Below are 24,731 nucleotides of genomic sequence, written 5' to 3' on the forward strand. Positions count from 1 at the left end.
AAGATTAGAACAGAAATAAAAGATATATAAACTAAAAAAAAAAAAAAAAGAAAGAAAGAAGGAAAGGAAAAAAAAAACCAGTAGATCAGTGAAACCAAGAGAAGTTTCTTTGAAAAGATCAATAAATTGAATAGACCACTAGTCAGATTCATTAAAAATAGAGGGAGAGAAAGAACTCAAATAGAATCACAAACAAAAGAAGGGAAATACCAATCAACACCACAGAAATACAAACAATTGTTAAGAGAATATTTATTATGAAACACCTTATGCCAACAAATTAGGCAATCTAGAAGAAATGGAAAAATTCCTAGAATTATATAACTTACCAAAACTGAAGCAGGAAGAAGCACAAATTTTGACCAAACCTATTACCAGCAAGGAGATTGAATGAGTAATCAAAAAACTCCCAACAAACAAAAGTACAGTACCAGATGGCTTCACAGGCAAATCTAACATTAAAAGAATGAGTACCTCTTTTTCTCAAACTATTCCAAAAACTAGAAATGGAAAGAAAACTTCCAAATACATTGTACTAATGCAGTATCACCCTGTTACCATAACCAGATGAAGACACCATAAAAAAATAGAAATACAGGCCAATTATCTTTGATGAAGATAGAAACAAAAATCCTCAACAAAATACTAGCAAACAGAATCCAACAATACATTTAAAAAATCATTCACCATGATCAAGTGGGATTTATTCCCAAGCTACAAGGGTGCTCAGTATTCACAAGTCAATCAACATGATACATCACATCAGTAAGAAAGGATAAGGACCATATGATCATTTCAATAGACACAAAAAAATCTTTAGACACGATACAACATCCATTCATGATAGAAACCCTCAACAAAGTAGGACTAGAGAGAACATACCTCAACAGAATAAAGGGCATAGATTAAAAACCCATAGCAAACCTCATACTCAATGAGGAAAAACTGAGAGCTTTCCCCCTAAGGTCAGGAACAAGATGAAGATGTCCACTCTACGCACTATTCTTCAACTAGTACTGAAAGACCTAGCCACAGCAATGAGACAACAAAAAGAAATAAAAGGCACCCAAGGAAGAAGTAAAACTGTTACTGTTTGCAGATGACATGATACTATGTTTAGAAAACCCAAAAGACTCCACCAAAACACTACTAGAACTGGTAAACAAATTCAGTAAAGTCTCAGGATACAAACTCATTGTGCAGAAAAATGTTGAATGTCTTTATTTCTAAAGTTTATTTACTTTTGAGAGAAAAAGCGTGCACAAATAGGGAAGGGGCAGAGAGTAAGAGACAGAATCCCAAGCAGGCTCCACACCATCAGCACAGAAACCAGTGTGGGTCTCAAACTCAAAACCACGAGATCATGACCTGAACTGAAATCAAGAGTCAGACACTTAACCAACTGAGCCACCCAGGCTCCCAAAATGTTGTATTTTTATACACCTATAATGAAGCAGCAGAAAGAGAAATTAAGAAAGCAGTCACATTTACAATTATACCACAAACCATATGATAACCATAGAGGTGAAAGACCTGTACTCTGAAAACTTTACGACACTGATGAAAGAAATTTAAGACAACACAAAGAAATGGATATTCCATGCTCATGGATTGTAAGAACAAATACTGTTAAAATGTCTATACTACCCAAAGTGATCCACCCAAAGTGGATCACCCAAAATGATCTACACCATTATGTAATCCCTATCAAAATACTAACAGCATTTTTCACAGAGCTAGAATAGAAACACAAAAGACCTCAGACAGTGAAAGCAATTTTGAAAAAGTCAAAGTGGAGGTATCATAATTCTATTAGCAATAATCGCGCCTCGGATAAACCTCATTGGCTACGATACTGCCACTGCGCAAAGCTTGGAGGTATCATAATTCTAGACTTCAAGTTATATTTCAAAGCTGTTGTAATCAAAATAATATGGTACTGGCACAAAACTACACTACATAGATTGATGGAACAGAATAGAAAATAAATAAACCCAGAAATAAACCCAGAATCTTATGGGCAATTAATCTTCAACAAAGCAGGAAAGAATATCCAATAGAAAAAAGGCAATCTCTTTAACAATGTTGTTAGGAAACCTGGTCAGCTACATGCAAAAGAATGAAAGTGGACTATTCTCTTACACCATAGACAAACAAATTCAAAAAGGATTAAAGCCCTGTGTGAGATCTGAAACCGTAAAAATTCTAGAAGAGAGCTCAGGCAGTAATGTGTCTGATATAAGCCAGAGCAACTTCTTACGAGATATGTCTCCTTAGGCAAGGGACATAAAAGTGGGAATGAATGTTTGGAGCTATGTCAAGATAAAAAGATTCAGCAAAAGAAACAATCAACAAAGCTAAAGGCAACCTAGGAAATGGGAGAAGATATTTGCAAATGACATATCTGGAAAAGTGTTAGTTTCCAAAATATATAAGGAACTTATAAAACTGAATGCCCAAAACTCAAATAACCCACTTAAAAATGGTCCAAAGATATGAACATTTTTCCAGAGAAGATATCTAGATCGCCAACAGACTCATGAAAAGATGTTCAACATCATTCATCACCAGGTAAATGCAAATCAAAACTACAATGAGATATCACCTCACACCTGTGACTGTGATTAAAATAAAAAACACAAGAAACAAGTTTTGGCAAGGATTTGGAGAAAAGGAACACTTTTGCACTGTTGGTAGGAATGCAAACTGGTGCAGCTACTGTGGAAAACACTGTGGAGGTACTTCAAAAAGTTAAAAACAGAACTACCCTAAAATCCGGCTATCTCACTCTTGGGTATTTACCCAAAGAATACAAAAACACTAATTATGAGTGATACATGTTCCTCTATGTACACAGGAGCATTATTTAGAATAGCCAAATTATGGAAGCAGCCCACGTGTCCATCAATAGATGAATGTATGAAGAAAAAGTGGTATATGTGTAGAGTGGAATAATATTCAGCCATTAAAAGAATGAAATCTTGCCATTTGTATGGACATGGATGGAGCTACAGAGTATAATGATAAGCAAAATAAATAGAGCAAGATAAGTATCATATAATTTCACTCTTATGTGCAATTTAAGAAACCAAAGAGCAAAACAAATGAAAGAGAGAGAGAGAGAGAGAGAGAGAGAGAAATCAACAAACAGACTTAATGATTGAGAATAAATTGATGATTACTAGAGGGGATGGGGCAATGGGTAAAATAAGTGATGGGGACTAAGGAGTGCACTTTTCATAATGAGCACTGTGTGATGTATGGAATTGTTGAATTGCTCTATTGTACACCAGAAACTAATATAACACTGTGTTAACTATACTAGAATTAAAATTTAAAAAAGAGAATGTGATTCATGAAGTTAAGTTTGTACTAATTCTATTGATAAAATTTGGGATTAAGAATCTAACTCTGAAAAAAATAACCCTTTGAAATAATTTCCATAAATATATCAAGAATTTATAAGATACTTTTTAAAAATCATACGAATGACACAAGCTATGTGTTTTTAAATGATTTTGAAAGAGATAAATTTCTGTTAGCTGTTAGAATTTTTTTTAATTTTTAATTTTAATTTTATTAGCTGTTAGAATTTTAAATTAAGAGAATAGACAGCCAAATGACTTACTGGAAATACTTTATGATTAATTTTTAAAGTTTAGATATTTTAAGTAAGAAAATATAATCTAAGGTACACCTATCACAGTTATTTATTATTGAAGTTATTTTTACATTATTTCCTTCAGATTACAAATACAGTCATTCTGTTCCAGAAATATCTTTCCATGATCTACTGTGTTTTAAATAATATGCTGGATACTAGGGTTATGAAGAGTTGTAATCCATGATCCCTTTCCTCAGGGAGCTTACAGTCTGATAGAGGGATGAAATAGATATAACATATAATAGGTAAGACAGTATTTATAGATAGAAGTCTGTGGTATGGTGGAAGGAAAAAGGGATGGTGTGGCATTGAGTCTTGATGAGTTGACATTTGAAAGCACAGGTAACCCCAATGGTAAATACTTCAAAGATCATTCACATTTAAGTTTGGACTCTGTTTTTATCCTTTATCAGCCTATATGTTTTATATCAGAACCTTATAACTGTTTTTGAATAATTGAGTTAGAGGGATAGTAGCTTGGGGTTGGTACACTCTTGACCATCATGAGACTCTATAAGACAGATCTTTCAGATCAATTTGAAACAGAATTGTACTTTCTTTTTTTAAATGTTTATTTCTGTGTGTGTGTGCATGTGTGTGTGTGTGTGTGTGTGTGTGAGAGAGAGAGAGAGAGAGAGAGAGAGAGAGAGAGAATCCAAAGCAGGCTCCAGGCTCCAAGCTGTCAGCACAGAACCCTATGTGGGGCTGAACTCATGAACTGTGAGATCATGACCTGAGATGAAGTTGGATGCTTAACTGACCAAGCCACCCAGGTACCCCCAGAATTGTCCTTTCTTAAAATTGCCCTGATGCAGTGACAGTGATTAGGTGGGTATTTCTAAGGACTAACCTATTGGAATAAAAACAACAGGAATATTGTATAATTAGAAAGCCAGAAAAGATCCAACAAACCATTTTAAGTGAGCATTGTAGGAGCTATCAAATTTTTCATAGTGTGTTGACTATAAAATTCAATTTGAAAGATTAAAATGATAGTCTATTGGGGAAATGGCCATAACTTTTATGTCCATGACTCTTCATAAAGCTTTGAAAATATTTGATGATTTTAATATCAGGATGTAAATGAAACCCTCCATGTAGAATTGAAACAAAATGACCTTTATCCTCGGAAATGTCCAACTAAAAAAGACTTAGTGAAATTGATAAAGTATATTATAGTAAAAATATACAAAGATATGCTTCACTTATGTTCAATTTGTAATTCTTAAAGCAAGGTGTATTTTCATGAGTATGTATGTACCATTATGATTTGTAAGATTAATTCCAAGTTGACCAAAAATGATTCCATCATTATTTTAATTTTTAATGTTTATTTTAAAAATTTAATGTTTTTTAAATTAATTTTTGAGAGACAGAGTGAGCGGGGGTGGAGCAGAGAGAGAGGGATACAGAATCTGAAGGAAGCTCTGAGCTGTTGGCTCAGAGCCTGATGCCGGGCTCAAACTCAGGAACCGTTAGATCATGACCTGACCTGAAGCAGATGCTTAATCGACTGAGCCACCCAGGCACCCCAATGTTTATTTATTTTTGAGAGAGACAGAGTGTGATCAGGGGAGGGGAAGAGAGAGGGGGAGAAACATGATCCTAAGCAGACTCCAGGTTCTGAGCTGTCAGCACAGACCCTGAGGTAGGGCTCAAACTCAACAAATCATGAAATCATGACCTGAGCCGAAGTTGGACGCTCAACCTACTGAGCCATCCAGCTGCCCCAATTTCATCATTAATTTCAAAGTAATCTTCCCACAATTCGATGACATATTGAAACTAAAACTGTTAAATCAGTACCATATCATGATGTAATAGTAAGTTTTGATTCACAGATCTATTATTTTTTTAATTTTTGTGATGTTTTATTTATTTCTGAGAGAGAGAGAGAACAGGGGAGGGTCAGAGAGAGAGGGTGACACAGAATCTGAAGACAGGCTCCAGGCTCTGAGCTAGTTGTGAACACAGAGCCTGACACTGGGCTTGAACCCACAAACTGCAAGGTCATGACCTGAGCCGAATTCAGATGCTTAACTGACTGAGCCACCCAGGTGCCCCTCTATTATTTTGTATATAGGTAGCATCATTCACCTTTGGTGTATTATTGAAGTATTTCATATACATTTTGTGTTTTCTTTTTGGCAGGACAACATTCACACATCAGGCATTTTATTGAGCACATGTCAGATACTGCCAGTTGTTTTAAGAACATCATATCAATCATTACAACAACCCTAAGTTGCTTATTTTACAAATGAAGGAATTGAGACTTAGAAAGTTTAAGAAACTTTCTCAAGACAGTAAAAATGGGGTTTTAGAATTGGAATCTAGATTTGCTTGACATTAAAACATTGCTGTTTTCATGATGGTACTACTATGCCTTTCTAATGAATAAAGTGCATTATCTTTCATCAAAAAGCTTTAAGTCTCGATGCATATGACAAGAAATTTATCTGACATAGTGGAATTATTGTTTTATTATTTTTATAGTATTTAAATATTGATTTGGCATTTTATCCATTTTTAAGTGTACAGTTCAGTAAAGCATCTTTATATTGTTGTACAATTAATCTTCAGAGCTCTTCATCTTGAAAAACTGAAACCCTTTATTTTTTTTTAATGTTTAATTTATTTCTAGAAGAGAGAGAGACAGCGTGAGCAGGGGAGTGTCAGAGAGAGAGGGAGTGACAGACTCCGAAACAGGCTCCAGGCTCTGAGCTGGCAGTCAGCACAGAGCCCGACGCGGGGCTCGAACCCACGAACCGCGAGATCATGACCTAAGCGAAAATCGGACGCTTAACCGACTAAGCCACCCAGGCGCCCCATGAAACCCTTTAATCATTAAACAATTAATCCCAATTTTCCCCACTTCCCAGCCCCAAACACCATTTTTATTTCTGTCTCTGTGAATATGACTACTCTAGATTTCTCATATAAATGGAAGCGTACAATGTTGGTCTTTTTGTGACTGATGAATTTCACTTAGCATAACATCTTTCAGATTCATCCATGTTGTAGCATATGTGAAAATTTGCTTCCTTTTAAGGGTGAGTAATATTCCATTGTATGCATATACCATGTTTTGTGTATTCATTCAGCTGTTAATAGACACTTGTGTTGCTTACACCTTTTGGTTATTATAAATAGCTTTTCTTTGAACATGCTATACAAATATCTCAGAGATCCTGCTTTCAGGTTTTTTGGGTATATAACTGGAAATGGGGTTGCTTGATATTATGGTCATTTTATTTTTAATTTTTTTCTAAGAATTGATATACTGTTTTTCATGGCTGCTGTACTATCTTACATTGCCATCAGCAGTGCTTCAAAGTCTCCAATTTCTTCACATTCTCACCTGTGGTGGAATTATTTTGAAGAGGCTAATCATATTATGGATATGTTCTGGGCTCATTGCATTTTTTAAGTAATTTTTTAATATTTATTTAATTTTGAGAGAGAGAGAGAGAGAGAGAATGAACCAACAAGGGTGAGGGGCAGAGAGAGAGGGAGACACAGAATCTGAAATAGGCTCCAGACTCTGAGATGTCAGCACAGAGCCTGATGCGGGGCGGAACCCACGAACCGTGAGATCATGACCTGAGCAGAGTCAGATGCTTAACTGACTGAGCCACCTAGGTGCCCATGGGCGCATTGCATTTTACTTTGGCAACTTCTTCATAACAGCAAAGCTGCACTGTTGATAATTTATGTTCAAAGGGATAGCTCCTAATACAGAGAAATAGCCATGATTGGTATAGGAATGTGATATTATGTTCATTATACTCTGCTTATTAAGTTAGTAATTGATTTTTCAGAAAACAGGATTAGAGGACAAAAATATAACTGTTCAATTTTAAATGAATTAAAACCAAAATTAATTAGCTAGCCCTATTGGTCATATTTTGTTTAACAAAAATGTGGCTCTACTTGATTATTTTTCCTAGGTCATTTAAATGCATGTAATTTACAGTTTCATGCCTACCAAATGAGAACAAAGACATGAATTTAATAAGTAAAAATATAATCTAAAAGTATTAAATAGTAAACATTTTCTCGAGAAAGTTTTAGTGGAAAATTCTAAATCATATACACTTTTTGTCCGGTAGTAATATTGACTCTATTAAATATGCACTGTTGCATAACAAATTTCCATAAACTTTGTTGCTTAAACCAAGACACATTTATTATTTCACAGTTTATATGGGCCAGATGTCCAGGCATTGCTAAGTTAGGTTTTCTTCTTAAGGAGTCCTACATAGCTATAGTGAAGTTTTCAGATGTCCTACATTGTTATGTGGAGGCCTGATTGGGGAAGAACCTACTTCTAAACTCCCTCAGATTATTGGCAGTATCCCTTTCTTTGCAGTTGTAGGACTGAGGACCTTGGCTTCTTCCTGGTTGTTAACTGGAGGCTGCTCTCAGTTCCTAGAGCCTGCCATGCTTGCTGGGCTTCTTCAACGTGACCACTTCAATCAAGCCAGCAAAGAAAGTCTCTAACATCTTAGATAACACAACACAGAAGTGAAATCTCATCAAGTTTGCCATATTTTGTTGATTGGAAGTAAGACACGGGTCCTGTCCACTCTCAAGGGGCATGTACAAGAGAGACAAGGTCCCTAGAACATCTGGCTTTGGGAATCAATATTCTTATACACAGGACACTTGGGGATCTGTGGGGATCTGAGATACTACTTCAAAGGGGCTTGTTCATGGACTAATTTATCCTTGGAACAAGCAGGAAGTCAGCAGTTTGAGAGGTTGAGTGGATTATATGTGAAGGTGATTAGGTTGCTAATCTTAGAGTCTGCTGGAGGGGCAAGGATTGGTTGTGATTTTCCTCATGGAAATGCTGGAGAGCACCATTTTTTTTTTTTTTGCACCTTCCATTACCTAGCATAGGTGATGTGTGGATACAACTTCGCTAAAGCTGAGGACATGCCTTGCTGCCAGTGCTCTTCTCCAGCATTGCTAAACTATGCACATCTGCCAGCCAGTTCTCTTTCCCTGCCTTGCTAAATTCATTGGGTGCCCACTCCCATGTTATTTTATACCATCACTAAAGCTATAGGCATGCACTGCTCCAAACACTCTTTCCTGGCTTTAGTAAAGCCATAGTGGTGCCCACCCACCCCCTCAGTGTTCCTTCAGGACCTCCTAAATCCATGGACATGCCCCACCACTAGGGGCTCTTTTCTAGCATTACTAAGTTTGTGAGCATGCCCTGTTCCCAGCACTCTTTCATGGCCTCACTAAAGACATGGGCATACCCTGCCTCCAACACTCTCCTGCAACCTGCTAAACGTGGTGTGTGAATATAGTCCACACAGGGGATGCCTCTTGATTCCATGGGTTTTTTGATTGGTGGAGCTTATGCGCCTGGGCTCTGCAGCATAACAATCAGATAGATGTTTCTGGGCAGGATACCACACCCAGGGGACTACACAACAGACTGAAACACACCTCTCCAGTTTGCACATGAAAAAGGCTCATTTCATTGTCCTGACACTTCAGATAAGGCACAGGCTTCAGGTTTGTCAGAAATCTAAAGGCTACAGAGGCACTCAGGTAATGTAGTCAAGGAGACACCGTCTGTGTGCCCCATGCTTGGCCTTGCCATAGATCACTTGTCCCTCCCAGAAAGGAACTTCTTATACTTGTCTGAAGCCCTAATTCTTACAACATTCACCCAGGGACAAATCCAGATCTCCTGTTCTGAAGGTGGGTAGGGTCTGTGAGTGTGATTTGACTCTATATTTGCATACTTTAAATGCTGTTGCCTGAAGAACTGGCTTTTTAAAAACATTTTTTAATGTTTATTTATTTTTGAGAGAGAGAGTGTGTGTTTGTGTGAGCAGGGGAGGGTCAGAAAGAGAGGGAGACACAGAATCCAAAGCAGGATTCAGGCTGTGAGCTGTTAGCACAGTTCAATGTGGGGCTCAGACTCACAAACTGCGAGATCATGATCTGTGCCAAAGTCAGATGCTCAAGCAGCTGAGCCACCCAGGCGCTCCTGGAACTGATTTACAATCAGACTGAGCCTAGGTGCTGAATGAGATCACTACTTTTCAGAAACTATCAGATTTTAGTATACCCTCAACCAGTGGGACCTATTAAGGGTAAATCAGGCTACTTAGACAATCACAAAGGTTTGAAAGATAGTCAAGAGCTAGGACAAGATTTAATGACAAGTTTTACCTTCTACACAAAGACACTCCTTCAAGACTGGGAGAAGTAGTTGTTTTGCCTAGTACATAAACACAAAGTCAAGCAAAATGAGGAAGTGGAATATGTTCCAAACAAAAGAACAACAGAAAACTTCAGAAAAAGACCTTAATTAAATGGAAGAATCTTCCTGGTAAAGAATTCAAATTAATGGTCATGAAGACACTCACTGACCTTGAGAGAAGAATGATGAACACAGTGAGAACTTCAGTGAAGAGTTAGAAAACAGGGAAGTACCAAACAGAAGTCACAGAGCTGAAGAGTACAATGACTGCAATGAAAAATACATGAGGGGGGTTTAATAGCAGACTGGTTAAAGTGGAAGAAGAAAGCAGGGACCTGGAAGATAGGGAAGTAGAAGTAGCCCAAAAAAGAGCAAAAGAAAACAAAATTAAAGTGCAGATAGCTTAAAAGACTCATGGAACAAGTGGAATAATATTTATATAATAGAGTTCCCAAAGGATAGAGAGAGAAAGTGGCAGAAAATTTACTTGAAGAAATAAAGGCTGAAAACTTCCCTAACTGGGGGAGGAAGCAGACATCCAGGTCTATGAAGCCCAGAGTTTCAAGTAAAATGAATCCTAAGAGGTCCACAGAGACACAACATAATTAAAAGTCAAAAATTAAGGAAAAAGAATTAAATTTTTTTAAAATATTTTATTTCTTTCTGAGAGAGAGAGTGTGTGAGGAGAGGAGGGTCAGAGAGAGAGGGAGATACAGAATCTGAAGCAGTCTCCAGTCTCTGAGCTAGCCGTCAGCACAGAGCCCGACACGGGGCTCCAACCCATGAACCATGAGATCATGACTGAGCTGAAGTTGGACACTTAACTGACTGAGCCACCCAGGTGTCCCTAAAGAAAAAGAATCTTAAAAGGAGCAAGAGAAAAATAAATTGTTATATGCAAGGGACCCTCCATAAGACTGGGGGCTGATTTTGGGGCAGAAATAAGGCTGGAAGGGAGTGGCATGATATATTCAAAGTGCTAAAAGGAAAGAACTTCCAATCAAGAATACTTTACTTGGCAAAGCTATCATTCAGAATTGAATGAGAGATTAAAAGTTTTCCAGAGAAGTCACAGCTAAAGGAGATCATTGTCAGTGAACTGGCCTTACAAGAAATGCTAAACGATCTTTCCTAACCTGAAAAGAAAAGGCACTAAAAACAATAAAACATGTGAAAGTAAAAATCTTCTTGTAAAGGTGAATATATAGGAAGGTAGTGGATTAGCCACATATAAAGCTAGTATGAAAGTTAAAAGACAAAAGTAGTAAAATTATACAATAATTAGTTAAGGGATACCCATAATAATGGTATGAAATATGGGGGCGCCTGGGTGGCTCATTTGGTTAAGTGTCTGACTCTTGATTACCGCTCAGGTCATGATCCTGCAGTTCGGGGGATTGAACCTTCTGTTGGGCTCTGCATCTGCTTGAGATACTCTCTCTCTCTCTTTGTCCCTACCCTGCTCGTGCACTCGCTTGCTCTCTAATTAAATAAATCAATAAATTTAAAACTTAAAAAAAATATATATATAAGATATGACATGAAAACATAAAATGTAGTGGGTAAAAATGTGGAGTTTTTACAGTGTGTTCAGATTTAAGTGCTAGTAACTTTTTTTTTAATTTTTTTTAAATGTTTTATTTATTTCTAGGAGAGAGACAGCATGAGTAGGGGAGGGTCAGAGAGAGAGGGAGTCACAGACTCCGAAACAGGCTCCAGGCTCTGAGCTGGCAGTCAGCACAGAGCCCGACGCGGGGCTCGAACCCACGAACCGCGAGATCATGACCTAAGCGAAAGTCGGAAGCTTAACCAACTAAGCCACCCAGGCGCCCCTAAGTGCTAGTAACTTAAAACTGACTGCTGTATATAAAGACTGTTATGTGTGAACCTCATGGTAACCACAATGAAAACACATTACATACACAAAATATAGTGATAAAGGAATTTAAACATATCACTAGAGACATTCATCAAAACCACAAGGGAAGAGAGCAAAAGAAGAAAGAAAAAAGAAACAAAACTACAAAAAAAAAAAAAAAAGGCCTGAAAACAACAAAATGACAATACATGAATTGCTGTCAATAATTTCTTCAAATGTAAACAGACTACATATTCAATCAAAAGACATAGAATGGATGAATGGATTAAAATGCAAGCTTCATCTCTTGCCTACAGGATATTCATGTAAGGTCTAAGGACACACACAGTCTTACAGTGAAGGAATGGAAAAAGAAATGAAAATGGAAATGAAAAGAAAGCTGGTGTAACTATATTCATATCAAACAAAAAAGACGAGACAAAGACTGTAATAAAAGTCAAAAAGGGTATTATGTAATCATAAAGAGGTCAATCCAACAAAAGGATATGAATTTGTAAATAGTTAAGGCACCCAAATTAGGAATACCTAAATATAAAAAGCAAGTGGTGACAGGCTTAAAGAGAGAAAGTCACAGCACACAATAATAGTAGGAGGTTTTAATACCCCACTTACTTCAAAGGATAGATCATCAAAACTCAGTGAGGAAACAATGGCCTTAATGGACATATTAAACTGGATGGATTTAATAGATACATATGGGACATTTCATCCAAAACAGCAGAATACACATTCGTTGCACATGCATATGGGAAGTTTTCCAGGATAGATCACATTAGGTCACAAAACAGGTGGCAATATATTTAAGAAGATTGAAATCATATTGAGCATCTTTTACAGTGAGAGTGGTATGAACCTAGAACTCAACTGCAAGAAAATGGGAATTAAAGGGGAAATTTAAAAAACTTGAATAAATGAAAATGGAAATACAACTTATCAAAATCTATGGGAGACAGCAAAAGCATTTCTAAAACAGAAGTTCATAGCTATAGAGGTCTACCTGATAGGAAAATTTTTTTTCAAATTAATAACTTCACACAGGGAATAGGAAAAGAACAAACAAAGCCAGAAGTTAGTAGAAGGAATGAAATAATAAAGATCAGAAGTGAAATAAATGAAACACAGACAAAAAACAATAGATCAGTGAAACTAAGTCCTGTGTCTTTGAAAGGATGAAAAAATTGACAAACCATTAGGTAGACTCACCAAGAAAAAAAGAGAGAAGGCTCAAATAAGTAAAATCAGAAATGAAAGGGGCGCCCGGGTGGCTTAGTCGGTTAAGCGTCCGGCTTTCGCTTAGGTCATGATCTCGTGTTTCCTGGGTTCGAGCCCCGCGTCGGGCTCTGTGCTGACTGCCAGCTCAGAGCCTGGAGCCTGTTTCAGAATCTGTCACTCCCTCTCTCTGACCCTCCCCTGCTCACGCTGTCTCTCTCTCTCTCCTAGAAATAAATAAAACATTAAAAAAATTTTAAAAAATGAAACAGCTATTACAGCCAATATCACAGATGTACAAAAGATCATAATATACTACTATGAATAATTATGCCAACAAAGTGAAAAAGGAACAAATGGACAAGTTCTTAGAAACATACGATCTTCCAGAACTGAATTATAAAGAAGTAGAAAATCTGTGTAGACTGATTACTAATAAGGAAATTGAAACAATAATCAAAAACCTCCCAACAAACAAATATCCAGGACTAGACAGCTTCATTGTTACCTCTACCAAACAAACATTCAAAGATGATTTAACACTTATCCTTCTCAAACTCTTCTGAAAAATTGAAGAGGAAGCAATGGTTCCAAACCCACTTTACCAGGCAGGCATTAATTTGATACCAAAACCAGACAAGGACATGAAAAAATTATAAATTAATATCCCTGATGAACATAGATGCAAACATACTCAACAAAGCATTACCAAATTGAATTCAATAACACATTCAAAGAATCATTCACCATAATCAAGTGGAATTAATTCCAGGGATGTAGGGATGGTTGAACATCTGCAAATCAATATGATACACCACATTAAGAAAATGAAAGATACGGGGCGCCCGGGTGGCGTAGTTGGTTAAGCGTCCGACTTTCGCTCGGGTCATGATCTCACGGTTCGTGGGTTCGAGCCCCGCGTCGGGCTCTGTGCTGACTGCCAGCTCAGAGCCTGGAGCCTGTTTCAGTCTGTGACTCCCTCTCTCTCTGACCCTCCCCTGCTCACGCTGTCTCTCTCTCTCTCTCCTAGAAATAAATAAAAAACTTTAAAAAAAATAAAATAAAAAAAAAAGAAAATGAAAGATAAAACTAATATGATCCTCTTAATAGAAACTGAAAAGCTCTCAACAATGTGAATATAAAGAGAATGTACCTCATTATAATAAAGGTCATGTGTCAAAACCCACAGCAATTATCATACTCAGTGATGAAAGGCTGAAAGATTTTCCACTAAGATCAGGAATAAGACAAGGGTATGCACTCATCACTTTTATTCAACAGAATATTGGAAGATTTAAACATGGCTATTAGGCAAGATAAAATAAATAAAAGGAATACAAATTTAAAGGATGAAGTAAAACTTCCACTGTTTGCAGACTTCATGATGTGTCTATAGAAAACCCTGAAGACTCTGCCAAAAAACTTTTAGAAATAAAACATCAGTAAAATGGCAGGATACCAATACAGAAATTACTTGTGTTTTTATACACTAATAACAAACTACCAGAAAGAGAATTACGAAAACAATTCAATTTACAATAGCATCAAAGAGAATAAAATACCTAGGAATAAATTTATAAGGAAGTGAAAGACCTGTGCACTAAAAACTGTAAGATATTGATGAAAGATATTAAAAGCATTAATAAATGGAAATATATTTTGTGCTTATGAATTGGAAGAATTAATGTTGTTAAATCTCCATAGTATTAAGAAATCTACAAATTCAGTGCAATCCTTATGAAAATTTCAATGGTATTGTCACAAAGGCAAAACAAATAATATTAAAATTTATATGGAACCACAAAAGACCCTGAATATCCAAAGCAATCTTGAAAAAGAATAAAGCTGGAAGAATCACATTCTTTGATTTCAGACTATATTATTAAACTATAGTAATCAAATCAGTGTCGTATTAAAAACAGACATATAGATCAGTGGAACAGAATAGAGAGCCCTTAAGTAGACCCACACATGTATGGTCAATTTATGACAAAGGAGCCAAGAATAATAATGTTGCAAGGACAGTCTCTTCTATAAGTGGTTTTGGGGAAACTGGACAGTCATATGTAATAGGCTAAAAAAAGACCAGTGTCATCCGTCATACACAGAAACTAACTCAAGATAGATTAAAGCTTTCAATGTATGACCAGAAATAATAAAACTAGAAGATAGGTGATAAGTTCTATGACATTGTTCTTAGAGATATTTGGATCTGGCTCCAATGGCAGTGACAATGAAAGTAAAAACAAATAAATGATGCTACATCAAGCTAAAAACTTTTGGCATAGTGAAGGAGAACAGAATGGGAGAAAATATTTGTAAATCATGTATCCAGTAAAGGGCTAACATCCAAAATATATAAATAATTCATACAACTCAATAACAAAAAACTAATGCCCTAATGAGATATCATCTCATACCTGTCAAAATGGCTATTATCAAAAAGAGAAGACAACATGTGCTAGATAATGTTGAAAAGATAATCTTGACACTTGGTGGGAATGTAAATGGTATAGCCACTATGGAAAACAGTATGGATGTTCCTCAAATTAAAAATAAAACTGCCATATTATCCCACCTTTCCACTTCTGGGTATTTATCCAAAGAAAACAAAACACTAATTCAAATTCAAATGTGTGTGTATGTGTACACACACACACACATACATATATATATCCCTATGTTCATTGCAATGTTATTTATAATATCCAAGATAGAGAATTAACCTAAGTGTCATGTATGGATGAATGGATAAAGATGTGGTACTTATACACCTTGGAATACTACAGAGCCATAAAAAGAAGTAAATCTTGTAATTTGCGACAACATGGATAGACATTGATGATATTATGCTAAGTGAAATAAGTCAAAAACAAATCTCACATGATTTCACTTATATGTGGGATCTAAAAAACAAAACAAATGAACAAAATGTATAGGTACAGAGAACAGATTGGTGGTTATCCAAGGGAAGGGAGTTAGGGTGTGAGCAAATGTATGAAGAAGATCAATTATATGGGGATGGATGGGAGCTCAACTTATTTTGGTGATCATTTTTGTAGTGTATGTGAGTATCAAATATCTTTTGTGTATACCTGAAACTAATGTTATTTGCTAGTTTTACCTGGGTTAAAAAAGGGAAAAAAGTAAATATGCTAATCTAATAAATAATACTGGATCATTTCCTTAATACACTTACTGTAAAATTTATATACAGTAAAATTCACTCATTTTCATGTATGTTTCTGAGTTTGGATAGGTACATAGAATTCTGTAACCTTAACCAGAATCAAGATATGAATATTCCCATCACCCTCCAAAATTCCCATTGTTGCCTCGGTAGTTTACCCCACCTGTAGCTTCACCTCTAACAACTGCTGAATCCTGCTCTCTATCTTATAGTTTTACCTTTGCTTCAATGCCATATTAATGGAATCATGCAGTAGCCTTTTCAGGGTGTTGTTTTTTTCTTTTACAATAATGTATTTGACGTTGATCCATGTTGTTGAATGTGTCAAATAGATCATTCCATTTCTTTTTTCTTTTTAAATGTTTTATTTATTTCTAGGAGAGAGAGAGAGAGAGACAGCGTGAGCAGGGAAGGGTCAGAGAGAGGGAGTGACAGACTCTGAAACAGGCTCCAGGCTCCGAGCTGGCAGTCAGCACAGAGCCCGAAGCGGGACTCAAACCCAAGAACAGAGAGATCATGACCAAAGAGAAAGTCGGACGCTTAACCGACTAAGCCACCCAGGCGCCCCTAGATCATTCCATTTCTTTGCTAATTATTATTCCCCTTCCTCTATTTCTTCCCCCTGGAAAATAGTGATACAAATTATTTCCCTATAGGTTTGCATTTTTCAGTTTGTCATATACATGTAGTTGTACATTTATCTTTTTGGGTCTGGGATTCATTCAGTTAGCACAATGCATTTAAAAGTAATGCATGTTGTTGAAAGTATCAGTCACTCTTCTTTTTTACTGATGAGTAGTATTCTTTCTCTACCTATCAGTTGAAAGACATCTGGAATGATTACAATTTTTGACAATTACAAGGAAATCTTCTATACAAATTCATGTATATATTTTTGTATTAACACAAGTTTCCAAATATCTCAGGTAAATATTCCTCTGTTTTCTGACCTCTATGATATCTTATGAGAAATCTGTAGTTACTCAATTAGATGTTTATATGTTTGTTTCCTCTCTCTTCTCTCAAGACTTTTCCCCATTTTCTCTTTTGTTTTAAAGTAGACTAAGATATGCTTTGGGGTGGCTTCCTTTAACTTTATCCCTTTTGAGGTTTACTGATCTTCTTGAAATTGTAAATTTATATCATTCACCTTATTTGGGAAATTCTTAGCCATTAAAAAAATAAACAGCTTTACTGAAACACAATTTACATACCATACAATTCACCCATTTAAAATGTATAGAGGAGGTTCCAAGTTGGTGGTGTAGGGAGATCCTAAACTCGCCTCCTCTCACAGGCACACCCTATTTACAGATATGTATATAGGGTCATTTCTCTCTGCAAAGGATTTGAAAACTTCATGGAATCCTCTCCACAACAAAAAATAAAAGGACCACATCAAGACAGACAGTAGAGTTAGAGACATTGTCTTACAAAAAACCTCACTCCCATGCACAGGAACACACAGAAGGGAGGAATCTCACATGACAGGTGCTTCTCCCTGAGGAGCAAGGGGTTGGTGCCCTACATTATATGCTGTTCCCTGGCATCTGCACCAGAAAGATGATCCCCCAAAAATGTCTGGCTTTGAAAACCAATGGGGCTGATGTTTGGGAGTGCCAAAGTGCTGTAGGACGCCGAGATTCACCAGCAAGCACTAGTCTTGCTTGCTTCAAGACTCAGCTAAAAACCAGTAGTTCCAAAAGTATCTAGATTTTATGTGAAGGAGATTCACTTATTTATTTGGGGGCTTCTTCTGGAGGACAAGGAAACATTTGAGATGTTCCCTGGAGAGAGAGATGCTAGTGGATGCCATCGTGCTTTCCACATAGCCTGCTAGCAGAGGTGGACAGGCTTGAATGCAGCATCCGTCTACCACCTTGCTGGACCAGGCAGGATGAGCAGTTATGACACTTGCTGAGACTGGAGAAAGCATAGATATTTGCAGTACTCCTCAGTTCCCTTCCTGGGGTGGTTAAGTGTGAATGGTCATGGAGTTCTTCTGCTCCCTAGCTAAGGTCTGTAAAGACAAGTGGTCATGAAATTCACCCACACCCTGCCTGGGACTGGTAAGTGTGAGTTGTCACAACATCCTCCAGTTTCCAGCCTAAAGCCTGTGTGCATGTGTGTACAAATCCTGTAGGTGCCTGCAGACATGTTCCCAATATTTGCCTTCTGAAGCCTGCAAATGTAACTCACCCACTACACTCTCCATCTGCCTTCGTAGAGCCAGTGGGAGCATGGAATCCACGCAGAGGATACTACTTGATTGCCTGGCCATGGTGGCCCAGAGGGCTAGAATTTGAGAGCTGTAACAACTGAAAAGACAGCACTTGGCAGGCCCCAAGGGCACTACACATAGAACAGATTGAAATGCAGCCTCAGTCTTCCTGTGTAAAGACCCATTAAATAGCCTAGAGCTTAAGCCTGAGGAAAAGGTTTCTGTTACTCACATATCTAGAGCCTGAGGCACACCCAGGGAGTGTAAGCAGGAAGGCATCATCTTTCACACTCTCTTGGCTTTGTTACAGCTTAAGAAGTTTTCCCAGAAAAAGGCTTATACACTCATCTAGAGGCCTGAGTTTTGCAACTCTCACCCAAGGGAGACCTCTAAATTTCCTGGTCTGGAAGCCAGCAGGGATTATGGTTATGGCCCCCACAGAACTGTATATATTTGCATACATTAAAAGCTGCTGCCTGAGGGTCTGGCTTCCAATCAACCTGAAACTAGGTGTTAAATGAGGTTCATCCACTTGGATTATTGACAGGTTTTGACATACTCTCAGAAATGGGGGCATATCAAGAATAAATCAAGTGGTTTAGACCATCATAAAGTTTCAAGAGACAGCTAGAGCTAGGGCAAGGTTGAACGTGAAGTATCATCACCTACACAAAGTGACTTCTTCAAGCCTGAGAGAGTTGGCTGTTACACCTAATAATAGAAACAAACACATACAGAAACAAAATGAGGATACAAAGAAATATATTCCAAAGGAAAGAACAGAACAAAGCCTTACAAAAAAGATCTAATATTATGGAGATCAGAAATAATTCAAAATAATGATTACAAAGATGCTTACTGATCTTGGAAGAAGAATGAATGAACACAATAAAGTGATCAAAGGCAAAATAACCAAACAGAAGTCACAGAGCTGAAGAATATCATAACTGCATTGAAAAACACATGAGAGTGGTTCAATAGCAGACTACATAATGTATAAGTGCAGATCATTGAGCTGGAAGATGAATCAATGGCACTCACTTGGACAGAGTAGGAAGAAAAAAAAATATATAAAGAAGTATGAAGATAACTGAGAGACATTTTCCAGAATGTCAAATTGTAGAAATAATGACTAAAGATTCCCCTAATGTAGGGAAGGAAACAGACATCTAGGTCCAGGAAGCCCAGAGAATTCCAAATATAATGAACCCAAGGAGAGCCCCACCAAGACATATTATAATTAAAATATCCAAAGTTAAATATAAAGAGAAAATCTTAAAAGCAGCAAGAGAAAAACAAATTATTGCATACAAAGGAAACCTCATGAGGCTATCTGGATTTCTCAGCAGAAACATTGAAAGCCAGAAGGGAGTTTCAAACTGACATATTCAAAGTGATGAGAGGAAAAAAAATAAAAATATTCTACCCAGGAAGATAGTCATTTCAGCTTTGAAAGAAAGATAAAGAATGTTCCAGACAAGCAAAAGCTAAAGGAGTTCATCACTACTAAATTGGCCTTACAAGAAATGTCAACAGGACTCTTTACTCTGAAAATAAATGGCACTAGTTAATAACATGAAAACATACAAAAGTAAAAATCTCATTGGAAATGATAAATATAGACTTAAGGTAATGGTTAAATCACTTATAAGCTTCCATGAAGATTAAAAAGGAAAAGTAATATTAAATAAAACTAGTTATAGGTTTTATAAAATAAAAATATGTAAAAAGTGACATAAAACATAAAATGCAGGTTGAGAAGTAAAAATGTAGAATTATGGGATGTTTTCAAATGTAAGTTGCTATCATCCTAAAATAGACTGTTATATGCATAGGATCATATAGGTTTACCTCATGATAACCACAGTGCTAAATCTGATACAGGAAGTTTCCAGCTTTTAATGTTTATGAGCCCTGGTTCTGGGCTCTCAAGGAATCTATCCTTACCAAAGTTAAAATGACTTGGCAAAACCTCAAAGGATGGCCTCTATATAGTTCTGGTCTAAGAACACATTGTATATCTGCTGCATTAAAGAAAATAACCAAAAATAGCATTATGAAGACAAAAGATAAGAAAACAGTAAGAAATTTCACTGGCTCCCATAAGGGTAAAGTCATACAACCTATATATACTAGAAACTTAAGGTCTACAACTTTTTGAAATGTTCTTTGACTAATAATATATAACTTCTTATATAAAATGTGTAAATAATTCTATACTAAATGTTCCTTTACTGAAGCTGCTTCTCTTCTTTGTGAATAAGATTGTGTATACCAGGCTGCTGTACTAACTTGAGCTTGAATAAAACTCTCTTCCTTTTTTTATAAGGAAATTTTAGAAGGGGTTGTTCATTTTGTGTCAATAAAAAACATAAAATGTAGGGTATGAAGTAAAAATGTAGAGTTATGGAAGGTGTTCAAGTATAAGTTGCTATCAACTTGAAATAGACTGTCATTTACATAGAATAATATATCTGAGCCTTATGGTAACCACAGTGCAAAATCTTATAATAAATACACTAAGGAAAATGGGAAAGGAGTCTAAATATATCACTAAAGAAAGTCATTAACCACAAGTAAAGAAAGGGAAAAAGAAGGAACACAGGAGAACTATAGAAACAACCACAAAACATTGAAAAAATGTCAGTAGCTACATAATTATCAATAATTGCTTTAAATGTAAATGGTATAACTCCTCCAATCAAAGGTATGGGTTAAAAACAAAACAAAAAGACATGTTATATACTTCCTATGAGAGAGTTATTTCAGAAGTAAGAACACACACAGACTGAAAGGGAAAGTATGGGAAAATATTTTTCATGCAAATAGAAATGAAAAGAAATAGCTACACTTAGATAAAAAAAAGACTTTGAAACAAAGACTGTAATAAACAACAAAGAGAACCTCTACATAATGATAAAAGGGTTAATTCAGCAAAAAATCTACTATTTATAAATATATATGTACCCAATATAGTCTCAATATATTCAAGAAGAATGGAATAATATCAAGCATCTTTTATGACCACAGTGGTCTGAGTCTAAAAATTAAAGAAGAAAACTGAAAAAAAATACACAAATACATGGAGATTAAACATGTTACTGGATAACTACAGGGTTGTAGAAGATATCATAGGAGACATCAAAAAATACCTAGAGATAAATGAAAACAGAAATACTACATACCAAAACCTTTTAGATGCATCAAAGAACTAAGAGGAAAGGTCATAGCAGTAAAGGCCTACCTCAAGAACAAAGAGAAATCTCAAACAATTTAACTTTATTTATTTATTTTGAAAAAGCATGCAAGAGAGAGTGGTGGAGGGGCAGGGAGAGAAAGAATCTTAAGCAGGCTCTGTGCTGATAGCACATGTGAGTCTTGATCCCATGAAATGAGATCATGACCTGAGCCAAAATCAGTTGGACATTTAACCAACTGAGCCACTAAAGTACGCCAAATAATTTAACTTTATACCTAAAGAAACTAGAAAAATAATCCCAAAGTTAATAGAAGAAAGGAAATAATAAAGGTAAGAGGGAAAACAAATGAAATAGAGACTAAAAAGATAATAGTAAAGATCAACAAAATTAAGAGCTCATTCTCATTTTTTTCTTCCAGAATTTTATTTAAATTCTAGTTGGTTAACACAATTTAGTGTAATATTGATTTCAGGAATACAATTTAGTGATTCATCACTTACATGTAACATCCAATGCTCATCATAACATGTGCTCTCATTAATGCCCATCACACATTTAGCCAACCCCCCACCCACCTTCCTCCATCAATTCTCACTTTGTTCTCTATCACTAACAGTCTTTTTATGGTTTGCTTCTCTGTCTTTATTTTTTCTCTTCTAGTATGTTCATCTGTTTTGTTTCCTAAATTCCACATGATTGAAATCATATGGTATCTTTCTCTGACTGACTTATTTAACTTTGCATAATACACTCTAGCTCCATCCACATTGTTGCAAATTACAAGATATCATTCTTTTTGATGGGTGAGTAATATTCCATTGTGTATATATACCACATCTTTATCCATTCATCAGTTGATGGATACTAGGGATCTTTCCATAAAGAGCTGATTATTTGAAAAGATAAACTAAATTAAAACTTTGACTAGACTCAGGGGCACCTGGGTGGCTTAGTTGGTTAAGCGTCCGACTTCAGATCAAGTCATGGTTTTGTGGGTTTCACCCCCACGTCAGTCTCTGTGCTGATAGCTTAGAGCCTGGAGACTGCTTCAGAGTCTGTGTCTCGCTCTCTTTCTGCTCCTCCCTGCCTCATGCTCTATCTCTCTCTCTCAAAAAATGAATAAACATTAAAAACAAACAAACAAAAAATTTGGCTAGACTCACCAACAAAAACACAGGACTCAAATAAATAAAATCAGAAATGAAAGAGAAGTTTCAAGTGATAATATAGAAATAGAAAAGGTCATAATAGGTTATTATGAAAATTATACACCAAAAAATTAGACTACATAGGAGAAATGAACAAATTCCAGAAATTTATAATTTTCCAAGACTGAATGACTTAAAAAATCTGAATAAACCAATTACTATTAAGGAGATTGAATTTGTAATCAAAATTCTCTATATGAATAAAAGCATGTAAGCCTATGGCTTTACTGGTGAATTATACCAAGCATTCAAATAAGATTTACAATCTGTCCTCAAACCCTTCCAAAATGGATGCAGAGGGAATGCTCCAAATTCATTTTACAAAGCCAGCATGAACCTGATTCCAAAACCAAATGCACAGACTTAAAAAAAATTACAGGCCAATATCCCTAATAAAATGAAATGTCAAAAACCTAAACTAAATATTGACAAACTGAATTCAACAATACATTAAAAGGATCATACATCATGATCACATGGAACCAATTCCAAGGATTCGAGGATGATTCAACATCTACAAATCAATCAATGTGATGCACCACATTAACATAATGAAAGATAACAATCATATAATCCTCTCAATAGATGCAGAAAAAACATTTGACAAAATGCAACTTTCATTTATGATAACTCTCAACAAAGTAGGTATAGAGGGAATGTACCTCAATATAATAAAGGCCATATATGACCAACCCGCAGAAATTATTCAACAGTGAAATGTAAACTTTCCCCTTAAGATCAAGAAGACGACAAAGTTGCCTATTATCTTCACTTTTATTCAACATAGTATTGGAAATTTTAGCTACAGCAAGTGAATAAAATAAATAAAAGGCATCCAAATTGCCAAGAAAGAAGTAAAGCTGTCACTATTTGCAGATGACATGATACTATATTTAGAAAACCCTAAAGACTCCACCACAAAACTATCAGCTAATAAGAAAGAAATCAAGAAAACCATTCTATTTTGAATTGTATCAAAATCAATAAAATATAAATACATTTAACCAAGAAGGTGAAGACCTGTACACTGTAAACTATAAAGTATTGATGAAAAGAACTGAAGAAAAACAAATAAATGGAAAGATATTCCGTGCTCATGGGTTGAAATCATTAATATTATTAAACATCTTAAACTGTTCAGACTACCCAAAATCTACAGATTCAATGTAGTCCCTCTAAAAATTACACTGATTTGCTTTTTACAGAACTAGACAAGATTTGTATAGAACCACAAGAAACTCTAAATAGCCAAGAGAGTCTTGAGAAAGAATAAAGCTGGATACCCAGGACCCTGATTTTAAACTGTATTGCAAAACTATAGTAATCAAAACAGTATGGTATTGGCATAAAAACAGACACATTGATCAATGGAACAGAATAGGGAGTCCAGAAGCAAAGAGCAACAAAATATACTCAGTTTATTTATGACAAAGGTGGCAAGAATATACAATGGGGAAAATGCAGCCTCTTTAATAAATGGTATTGTGAAAACTTGACAGCTACATCTAAAGAATGATACTGGAATGCTATCTTATACCATATACAAAACTAGCTCAAAATGCAATAAGTACTTGGCCTTAAGACCAGAAACCATAAAAAATCTAGAAGAAAACTTAGATGGTAAGCTCTTTGATATCAGTTTTAGCAATATGTTTTTTGGATCTGATTCATAATGCAAGGAAGCAAAAGCAAAAATAAAGAAATGGGACTACTTTTTCTTTAATTAGCGTTTACTTTTGAAGAGTGAGAGAGAGAGAGACAGAGAGTGAGCAGGAGAGGGCCCAAAAGAGAGGGAGATACAGAATCTGAAGTATGCTCCAGGCTCTGAGCTGTCAGCATAAAGACTGACATGGGGCTCAAACTCATAAACTGTGAGATCATGAGATGAGCTGAAGTTGGACGCTTAACCAACTGAGCCACCCAGTCGC

The 24,731-nt window shown here is 36.1% G+C and overlaps 1 protein-coding gene and 1 pseudogene across 1 annotated transcript in view; one reads left to right on the forward strand and one right to left on the reverse strand.

Annotated features, from left to right (window-relative positions):
* RPS6KA6 (ribosomal protein S6 kinase A6) overlaps positions 1-24,731 on the forward strand; it is a 207,446-nt gene that overhangs the window by 20,575 nt on the left and 162,140 nt on the right. The gene's annotated exons all lie outside the window — the stretch shown is intronic.
* LOC120225129 lies at positions 1,706-1,873 on the reverse strand (annotated as a pseudogene).

The sequence above is a fragment of the Hyaena hyaena genome, unplaced genomic scaffold (assembly GCF_003009895.1).
Source record: "Hyaena hyaena isolate Hyena2069 unplaced genomic scaffold, ASM300989v1 scaffold_1340, whole genome shotgun sequence".
Classification (NCBI taxonomy): Eukaryota; Metazoa; Chordata; class Mammalia; order Carnivora; family Hyaenidae; genus Hyaena; species Hyaena hyaena.